This window comes from Apteryx rowi, unplaced genomic scaffold (genome assembly GCF_003343035.1).
Source record: "Apteryx rowi isolate R43461 unplaced genomic scaffold, aptRow1 scaffold_1509, whole genome shotgun sequence".
Taxonomy (NCBI): domain Eukaryota; kingdom Metazoa; phylum Chordata; class Aves; order Apterygiformes; family Apterygidae; genus Apteryx; species Apteryx rowi.
Genome location: NW_020447763.1, coordinates 18,945 through 29,566, shown reverse-complemented (window position 1 = coordinate 29,566; position 10,622 = coordinate 18,945). Strand labels below are relative to the sequence as shown.

The 10,622-nt window shown below is 50.6% G+C and overlaps 1 pseudogene; it reads left to right on the top strand.

The window, feature by feature from the left end:
- The first annotated feature begins 237 nt into the window (after positions 1 to 237).
- Positions 238 to 1,219, top strand: LOC112962644 (annotated as a pseudogene).
- Positions 1,220 to 10,622: the final 9,403 nt, after the last annotated feature.

The window sequence follows — 10,622 nt, the reverse complement described above, 5'->3', positions numbered from 1 at the left end:
GACTGACCAGCCTGTTTGGGAAATGTGATTCCAAGTGTCTGTGTAACAAGCAGGGCTGATTGCTCTGCAGCCTGTGGGCAGAGAACCCTGCTCCTCACGGCACACTCAGAAAGCATGAACTAGAGCTCAAGCAAGAGAGCTGAAGGAAGGTCCTCCCAGTAAGGAGAGAGGAAATGTGGGGATTTGCTCTGAGAAAAGGGATGGGTTTTATTCAATAAAGCCTGTCCTAACGTGTCAATGTCTTTTCCTCCCTGGACAGTTCCCCATGCCTGGAAGCAGAAAGCGTCCAATAGCACCTCCCTCACTGACTTCCTCCTCCTGGGGTTTGCGGACACATGGGAGCTTCAGTTCTTGCACTTCTCACTCTTCTTGGGCAACTGCCTGGCTTCCCTCCTGGGCAATGACCTCATCATCACAGCCGTAGCCTGCAACCACCACCTCTACACCCCCATGTACTTCTTTCTCCTCAGTCTCTCCCTCCTCGATCTTGGCTCTGTCTCCACCACTGTCCCCAAATCCATGGCCAATTCCCTSTGGAACACCAGGGCCATTTCCTACTCAGGATGCGTTGCCTAGATTGGGATTTGTTTTTCTTCTTGATTTCAGCTGAGTTTTCTCTCCTTACAGTCTTGGCCTATGACCACTTTGTTGCCATCTGCCAACCCCTACACTATGGGACCTTGATGGGCAGCAGAGCTTGTGTTAAAATGGCAGCAGCTGCCTGGGGCGGTGGTTTTCTCAATGCTCTCCTGCACAGTGCTAATATATTTTCAATACCACACTGCCAAGGCAACACAGTGGAGCAGTTTTTCTGTGACGTTCCCAGGCTCCTCAAGYTCTCCTGCTCAGATGCCTACCTCAGGGAAGTTGGGGTTATTGTGGTTAGTCTTTGTTTATACTTTGGGTGTTTCATTTTCATTGTGCTGTCCTATGTGCAGATCTTCACTGCTATGCTGGGGATCCCTCTGAGCAGGGCCGGCACAAAGCCTTTTCCATGTGCCTCCCTCACCTGGCTGTCATTTCCCTGTTTGTCAGCACTGCTGTGTTTGCCTACCTGAAGCCCTCCTCCATCTCTTCCCCAGCTCTGGATCATGTGGTGGCTGTTCTGTACTCAGTGCTGCCTCCAACAGTGAACCCCTTCATCTACAGCATGAGGAACAGAGAGCTCAAGGACGTACTGAAGAAACTGCTTCAAGTGCTACTAGTTCAGCAGAAATAAGCTGCCCATCCCTCTACACAAGTGATTTCCAATTTATCTCAGGCAACTCTTGTGCTTTGGGCATTCTTGCTGTGATAATGATGTTTGTATGAAGTGTTAGAATTCCTCCCGCTTCTCCAGAGGCACAAACCTAGTCCGTCTGACCCAGAGGCCTTCTGTAAGTGTGTCTATCACCGTGTCAGAGCTGGCCTGTCTCTAATAAAAGGGGATTTCCACAGAGCAGTGCTTGAAGTTTGGGCTCTTCTTCCAGCACAGGCCAAGAGTTCACTCAAGGACTATCACCATGAAGGGGCCTGTTGCTTTATAGAGGCTCTCCATGGGCTCAAGGCAATGAGCTCTTGGGGTGATGTGTTAGGGAAGGAGGGCTGGATTCAGCTCTCACTTGTGGGTGCCCAGTGGTCCTGGAGGTGCTGAATGGTCAAGTGGTATCTGCCTCAGACTGTCTCCTGTATGACAGGGCTGGTGACAGATGCCCACAGTGGGGACCTTGCAGGCACAGGGAAGGGAGCCTGGAGAGTCCTATCACCTTCAATGAAAATGATGGGCTGGATCTACAGACACACCCAAATGCCCTGTGATTGCTCAGAGCATCATCCATGGCCACAGACCCCTTGGTAGTGGGTTGTCAGGTGCAATGATGCCCATGCAGCTGGGTCTGCTTCTCACCCCAACCACTACGACCAGTGTAGAGTCACCCTGTGGCCCTTGGGCACCACAGCACGCTCGCTCTGCAGAGCAGCACCACCAGCTTGGGGCCCTGCAGGGAGCACAGGGGAGGCTCCAGGAACAGCCAGGCAGGCCAGCACCGATGCACTCACTGGGGAAAGGCTCTGTGGGGAGCAGGGACCTCCCTGGAGAAGAGGAGATGACCAGTTGTGTGCTTGAAAGGAAGAGTAAATAAACAAGAAAGAAAAATCTGTTCCCATGTATGTCAGCTGAAAGCAAGCTGCTGTGTCCCTGGGGCAGCAGGAGCTAGAACTCTTGTGCTGTCCTGGAGACAGGGTTTGGCATGGTGGGGGGGCTGCAGGCAACTGAATTAAAGGATCTCCTGGACAGGAGAGCAGGGTAGACAGGGAGTCCCTGGCCTCCGTTTCCTCATACTGTTGCTGGCCTGCAGGCCTGCAGCTGCTGTGCCCTTAAGGGGGTTTGGCTGTGGTGTGAATGCCCAAGCTCTGCAGCACCCTGCAGTGGGCACTGCTGCGGGGACACCCCCAGCCTGTGCTGCTCTGCTGGGTGGGCTGGAGAGAGGGCAGGGGAGGTGGGGAGAGCCAGGGAGAGGCGAGGCTGGGCTGGCAAGGGTCCAGAAGAGCAAAAAGTCAATGTCAGCTCAGCTGTGTGAACAGGCAGGGTGAGCACACAGACTGGTGGGTTTGTGGTGCAGAGCCAGGTCTTGTGGAGGGGCACCAAGACATGCTGGGCACAGAAGAGAGGAGGCTGGTTTGTGCCCTCAGGTGCATGGACCAACTGGGAAGGTACTCCAGGGCATTTGTCACAGACCAGCCTCTCACATTGGCCATTTCCAGCCCTGGCTGCACACCCCAGGTTTATGGGTGAGTTTTGCCGCGTGGCCAGCTCCATCCTGCTGGGCTCAGTGCCTGTATCGAGGGGAATGGCCAGCCCTACCCAGCCTCTCTCCTGGCCCAGACYCCAGCAGACCCTGGGGATGGCTGTGTGCTATCCCCAACGTGGGACATGGCCAGGGCTGGGCAAGGTCTGGGCACTATGTGAGGCTGCCAAAGCAGGAGGGCGGTGGGGGGATGGGACACCGAAGGCTGTCACAGGGACTGTGCCAGGGAGACATTTCTCTACCCTTGAATGCACCCTGCCCTGTACGGAGCCTGCACAGTGGGGCTGTTGGGGCATGTTGAGGGCAGCAGGGCTGCGCAGGTGCAGATAGGAGCCACGATGCTCCTCACCGCTCCACTGCAAAAGGGAAGCTCTCAGAGGAGCTCTCCCAGACCCGGCCAATGAGCTCTTGTCCTTGCACCAGCCGTGCCAGAGTAGAGGCTGAGGACCAAGAGGTCCCTCAGGCAAAGCTGTGCCAGCTGTGGGGAGCTGCCCTGAGCACCAGAACAGGCAGAGTATGTTCCTCGTATGTCCCTGTCCTGCTGGGAGGGTGGCACAGGCACGAGGGAAATGGCCTGTTTCTGCCTGGGGTCAGGGAGAGAGTTTTGCACATGAAGCGAATGCGATAGTCACTGCGCTGCTGAAACACTGGCCACGACCCCTTGCTGCAGCCCCCACTGGCCCCTGCTCCTGCCCCTGCTGACCTGCCCCTGTCAACCTGCCACCACCCCCGTGCTGCCTCGTCTTCTGTCCCTCTTCCCCACAATGCAGGGACCAGTGATGCAGCAGGAGCTGGCACAGCCCCACAGCCGCTGCCCAACCCCTGGCGCTCCCCACCTCCCCTGCCAAACATTACATCCATATTCAAGAAGGACAGGAAAGAGTATCTGGGGAGTGATGTGCTGGTCAGCATCACCTCAGTCCCTGGGAAGCAAATCTTCCTGGAGTTAATTCTGGTCACATGAAGATGTTCCAGCCAGCATGAAGTCGTTGAGGGCAAATTGTGCCTGGTCAATCTGACTGCCTTCTCTGACAGGATGACTGGCTGTGTGGACAAGGGGAGTGCAGTGCATGTTGTAAAACTCAAATTTAGGAAGGCCTTTGACATGGTCTTCCATAATGTCTTTGTAGCCACACTGGGGAGATGTGGGATGAAGGAGTATGCAATGGAGGATGTGGGAAATGAGCTGGAGGCCACCTGGCTCAGAGAGCGGAGTGATACCAAGCCGACCGACTAATGGTTACCAGTGATGTTCTGCAGAGGTCAGTACTGGAGCCAATGCTGTTTGTCACTATGAATGATTCAGATGGTGGGATGGAGTGCACTCTCAACCAGCTCATGGACGATGCCAAATTGGGGTGAGTGGTTGACATGCTGGAGGGCAGGATTGCTAAGCAGAGGGGCAGCGACAGGCTGGTGATATGGGCTGACAGGGACATGGGGAGTTCAACCAAGTCCTGTCCCCGGCATGAAATGATCCCATGCAGCAGGACAAGCTGGGGCTGACTAGCTGGAAAGCAGCTTTGCAGGAAAGGACATGGGGGGCCTGGCAGACAACAAGTTGACTAGAAGACCTCAGGTTGCTCCTGTAGTAAAGATGGCCACCCTTATCATGGGTTGTATTAGCAAGAGTGCAGGCAGCAGGGCAAGTACAGTGGGACAGATGAAATATCCTGGCTGCCTTGACTAAAGAGAAGCAAGATAAAGAAAGGTCAGAATTGGCAGACTACCAGTGTTGGAAAGAGCGGTATGCTCGACAGAGTGCCCAGGTACTGCAAACATTTTAAGACAACCAGAAAAATGGCATTTYTGCCTGTTGCCAAGTGGTTGGAGCCAGATGTACCTGGACTTGCTCAAAGGGAAGAGCTCCAGAGAGACTTCTGATTTACTCTACCTCTAAGAGCATGGCCAGGTTTATGATTTTTCAGTGACAGAACATGTTTTACAAATCTAACTTTTTAATTAAAGCATTAGAACAAACAGTCAAGAACACCAATGAGGGGGACAGAAAACAAAAAAAATGGTTTCCATTGGCTTCAGTGGCTGTGGGATGAAGCCTGAGTTTGTTTTTTCCCTTGCATAAAAGATCAGAACTGTGAAGAAGGAATTGAGCTTAGGGAAATGCCATACCGATGATCTGGACAGCCTGGGGAGCCCACTGAAAGAGTAAGTGTGCATGTGAGAGCTCACAGCAAAGGCCTGGAAAAGCCAAGCGGCAKGGACCCTCCCGAGATGCCAAGGATCACAACCCCTGAGGCACAGGGCTGGATATGGCCTCCTCAGATTGCTCATGACATGGGCCCATGACACATCTCACAGGCAAAGAAATTTCTGTGGGAGAGATGGAGGAAGAAAGTAGAAATGAATCTGAAAAGGGGAATGCAGGCCAGGAGTCCCATGAGTCATTATCTCCAAATAAGGGTGGATTTTACCCCCTTTCTGGCAGGGCCATTTCTTCCATGACCAGCAGCACCTCAGAAGCAGATCCTATATMATCTGGTGTGAATGAGGCACGCAGTATTTTTCTACCTTTCTTCCTATACCTAAGACTTTATTTTTAGCTCTTTAGCACGGGGGAGAAGTTTCAGCTCCTGGGCTGGGGAAGAAGGCACCAGTGACTGCCAGCCCTGCTGCTATGCTCAGATTCTTCTTCTGTTAAACTCAGTCACTAGGTGATCATCTTGGCAGTGTAACTGCCCATGTGTCCACACTTTTCTTCAGCCCAGGAAATGGACTGCAGGTGGGAAGGAGGTGGCTCAGGGCAGACGTAGAAATGCCTCTGCTTGCCACCATCTGCCCCAGGGACAGGGAGGAAAAGAGGCCCTGGGGCCAGTGCCCACTGGCTGCATGGATTTCCCTGCAAATGCCTCTTTTCTGCTCCAGACTCTGGGAACAGAAGGGCTCGCTGGCTGCAAGCAACCTGGACACATGGAGTGGCAGAGCTACGGGAGCAGTGGCCAGGTGTTCCCTGCAGCTGACTGGATGGGGACAGATGGGACCTGGCCCTTCCTGTTTCTCCCAAGCATGGCATTTGAGAAGCGCTGGAAGAACAGGCCTGGAGGGATCCTCGTGGTACTGCAATGCCTGTGGTTGTGAAAACTGACCGGCCCCCTCCTGCAAATGCTTACCGGGCCAGGTGTTGGGGGACAGGCAGACAGCAGTGCTCATGGGAGTCCATCAGGACCATGCCCTCTGGGTGAGCAAGGAGACCTCGGGCTCTTGCCACCCTGTAGGAGAGGACTGGAGGGARGAGGGACAGGTCACATGGCTCATGAGGTGAAGGTGCTGACACATGCCTGGGACCAGGGCCCTGCAACCTCCTAGGCCCTCTCCCAGCCCCTGGGAAGCCACTGCAGAAACAAGCAAATCCTGGAAAACAACCTTCCTGTCATTCCTGGGAGTCAATGGCAGGGTCACTTACGTGTGAGAACATGACAAGCTAGCAGCAGGGACATGGCTGGGGTTTGTGCTTGCTTGTGAGGTCACTTCTGCCTGGGAACCTGATAGGCCAGCAGTGGGCACATGGCTTGCATGTTGATTGCGAGGTCACTTTTGCCAGAGTACTGATAGCCCAGAACCAGGCACATGTCTGGGATACTTATGCTGAGGTAAGTTCTTCTTCTGGATATGATAGGCCAGCCACAGGCTCTTGGCTCAGCCAYGTTCTTCTGATGTCACCTCAGTTTCTGACAGGGATAGGCAAGAAAGAGTCTAATGGCATGGATGTTGATTTTGATGTGGCTTCTGCTTCAGGAGCTGATATGCGAGAAGCAGGCAAACAACTGGGCTTTGTGCTTGTGAGCTCCCTTCTGCCTGAGAACCTCATAGGCTAGCAGCAGGCACAGGTTCACAAAAGGGGCTGTGAGGTCACTTCAGTCTGAGTAGGTGATAGGCCAGGAGCAGGAACATGGCTGTGGAATTGATTGTGAGGTCATTGTCTCTCTGAAGGTGAAGGCTGGAAACAGGCTGATGACTTGGATGTTGATTGTGAGGTTACTTCTCTCTGAGGACCTAGGAGGCCAGCAGCAGGCACAAGACTTGGATTCTGACTGTGAGGTCACTTATTTCTCTGGAGCTGATAGGTCAACAGCGGGCTCTTAGCTCATGTACATTCTTGTGATGTCACCAATTTCTCTGCTGCTGAGAGGCCAGCAACAGCCTCCTGGCTTAAATGTTGATTGTGAGGTTGCTTCTGCCTCAGCAGCTGGTATGCCAGAAGCAGACAGACACCCATCGCTTGTGCTTGTGAGGTCACTGCTGCCTGAGTACCGGATAGGCCAGCAGCAGGAACAGTGCCAGCAAAGCAGCTGTGAGGTCACATCAATGAGAGCAGCTGATCAGCAGGAACAGGGCTCTGAAATTGTTTGTGAGGATGCTTGTGTCTCTGAAGAGGACAGGCCAGAAACGCGCTGGCCTTGCAGGCCAGGGCTCTTCCCTGGTGGGCTGGGGCTCTCCAGAGAGGCCTAAGCTACCCCCAGGCTGTGTTGGGCAGGGGGGCTTGTGGCAGGCTCCGGCTGTCGTGGATGCAGCAGGGTGCCTGGAGTCCACGGAATAGACTCATCACTGAGTTCATGCAAGCAGGGATTTGATTGGTTTGTTTGGGATTTTTTGCAACCAGAAAGAGAGAGGCTGCTGTTGCATTTAAAAACAAAGATTTATCAGCTAGTACAAATGAACTGCACACAGCACAGAGCTATGAAACCACAGTTCATGCAGTTGTGTGGGGACTCTGTTACTCTACACAAGCGCCCTGTCATTAAATATATATATATATACACACACACACACACACATATATATATGTGTATATATATATATACATATTATATATGTATTGTTTAGGTGTCCAGGAACTACAGAAGGCATTCCTGATCATCATCTGTTTTTATTCTTGGGAGAATAGGCTTTTCACCACTGGAGAAATATGCTGAGGCAAATCATGATATTTGGGGGAGCTTTGTAGAGACTTGTACAGTCTCCTTGGATGTGTGGTAGGCTGAAGACTTAAGAAATAACGCGTTCCCAGGAAATMAAGAAACGCAAGATAATGTATTTCAGCACTGATTTAGAAGCTGTACTAGTGCAAGGGAGGGATATGGACTATTAAGGGAAGTTAACAGACGTCTCTTGTCTTTCAGATGGTATAAATCGTATTTCAAAAGAGGATGCAATATATAGTGATGAGGAGTCACTTTCAGGGTTCTAAAGATGAATGATCTCACCAAATGCATGCTAGACTAAAGAAGACATTCCTTGRCTCAGACAGGTCTGTGTCCTTTCGATTCAAACTCTTCAGAGTGCTGAGTCTTTGTAAACCGTCCTGGCTGCTTTAAGTGTGAGGAGATGTAGAGGAGGGAGTAAAGAAAAGTCTGTTGGAGAGGGAGGGTTGTATCAGTATGTGCAAGAAGTCAGCATGAAGACAAAACTCAGCACTAAAGTTCCAATGAAGTGTGTCTTACCCAGACTCTTTTTCTTCCAACAAAAAGATCCACAAAAGATTAGGGTGTGTTGATTCAAGTCATGATATTCCTAAAAATTTTACCATTGTCTAAAAAGATTGCTGTAATACTTAAAACATTTTACCTTAAATCATTTAAAGCAAAGCAGCTCACCTCATGTGAACTCAAATAGAATTTTCTCTGGGATGACTGCATTAAAATTGAGATTTATTTTTTAGAATAAAAGCAAGGTTTCTTTTTCAAACCCTTAAGTTTGTGTTCTTTGAATTTCATACTTGACTTTACTTAAGCCTAGAAGCATCTTATCATAGCTGTAGGTGTTTATTTTGACAAAGGCCTCTATGTGCTTTCTAGTCTGGTATCCTAGAACATCTTCCAGGAAATTTAACTCTCCTTGATTATTGTATGGTGACCGACCAGTAAATCCCCACAATGGAATGAGGTTCAGGGAAGAATGTAGGGTGTGACTGACCACAGCTGTTGCAAAGCAAGCTGAATTTATCTCAGCACAAAGGGAACCAGAGGTGGCCTTTGTTTTAGGCCACCCTCCATACTCACGTGAACACCTGAAGGCTGGCAATAGATCCTTACAGGAGCAGAAATAATTAGCTGTATGGGGAATGTGAAACCCACCTGAGCTACAACTGATCTAGCAACCRTTGCTGGTTTGAACCAATGGTTTGCTGCTTTCCCCTTTCCCAGAAAAGTAGTCTGACACTGGATCACCTTTGAAGAATAAAGAAGCGACTTTTCACCTRTYGTGTCAACCTCAAAGTAGTGAATGGACTACTGAAACAACAGCTACACAGGAGTGAATCTATCCATACTTCTAAGTGGGGATCCCATTTGTGGGAATTCAAAGTTTGGCTACATAAGCGACAAACCCCCATGAGGAAGTCCCATAGGTAAGTGTGTTGTGTCAATAACTGCATGTATCCCTGTTAAAATAGAAGTGAAATCCTCTTGATGTYCTGGAGATGAGGTTGTGATTCAACACCAAACTCAGGGATCAGTCTGGGTGACTCTGCTGTTGTACAAGGAAAGGAGTATGCAATGCTATAGACACTAACGAGAGTAAGTTAACCAGAAGTGAGGCTTGGCTTATGTCCCAGACCTAGGTGTCTTCTCTTGCAGAGAAACGTGGTGTTACCTTCTCCCCATGGGAACACTGATAACTGGAACAGACCCTTAAACCTGTCACTAACAGGTTCTGCCTTTTCACGTGGCCCATGGAACAATTCAGGTATTGAAGATCAGTCGCAACCCATCTTTAAAACTKCARTTACRGGAGGAATAYCATCTGTAATAAYAYGAGGTCAAGGACTGGTAGTAGSCAATAATATTACACTAACCCTAAGATCTAAAGTTAGTCTCAGTGTCACTATGTGTAATAACACACTTSATGGGAAGCTGCACATGGTTTTACAGTAGAGTGAAATGGGTACTACAGACCTGGAAGGCAACAGTTGCCATTGYAGTGTGAYATATGTTTTTKCCCAAATCARGAARCAGACCTACTAGTTARCTTCTCATATGACTGAAGAAAGGAGGTGTTATTTTTGYRCCATTTAATACATCAGTAACACTTGGAGTAACTTTCCATCAACTCGGCAGCTTTCTCTAACAAAACACCAAGGTAACTCAACGTCTGTTGGAAACTGAAAAATGCTTAGAAGAAAGAGAAGGAACAATGATATATGATAATAAAGAACAGATTCAGTTAGTGAAAGTGGAAACCAGCCTTACTGAACATCATGGGTATGATATCCTTAAAGGCTAGTCACCAAAAGCTACCAGTGTATTGCGATTGATGTTACCTGCTATGTTCATACTGTTAATGATCCCTGTATTGATCCCCACCTCTTCCCACAGTGGGGATCCATTCCCAGCCAGACAGCGAAACACTGGCCTCCTTGCAGCCACCCAGCCTGCTTGCCCCCTGCCCCTTTCCCCTCTTGGAGAGCTGGAGATGCACTGGCACCAGGGCTGGGATGGGGCACGGGGGTACAGAGTGCACAGAAAGCAGTGGAACAGGGCCAGCAGCCCCACTCAGAGCCCAACCAGGCTCCAGATGCTGCGTGGACGTCAGCTCCATGCCGGGAAATCGGGGTTTCCTCCCTTTGCAGAGGAGCAGTGGAGGCCCCTCTGTCCAACACTTGTGAGCCACATGTGGAATGCTATGTCCACTTGTGGCCCCCCCCCCCCAGGCCAGAAAGACAATGACAGAAGGGAGGGAGAGCAGCAGAGGCCACAATGATGGTTTGGGCCTAGAGACCAACAGGCATAAGGAGATGCTAAGAGACCTGGCTGTGTTGAGCCTGGAGAAGGGAAGGCTCAGGGGAGACCTTATGGCTCTTTACGGTGACCAAATGGGAGG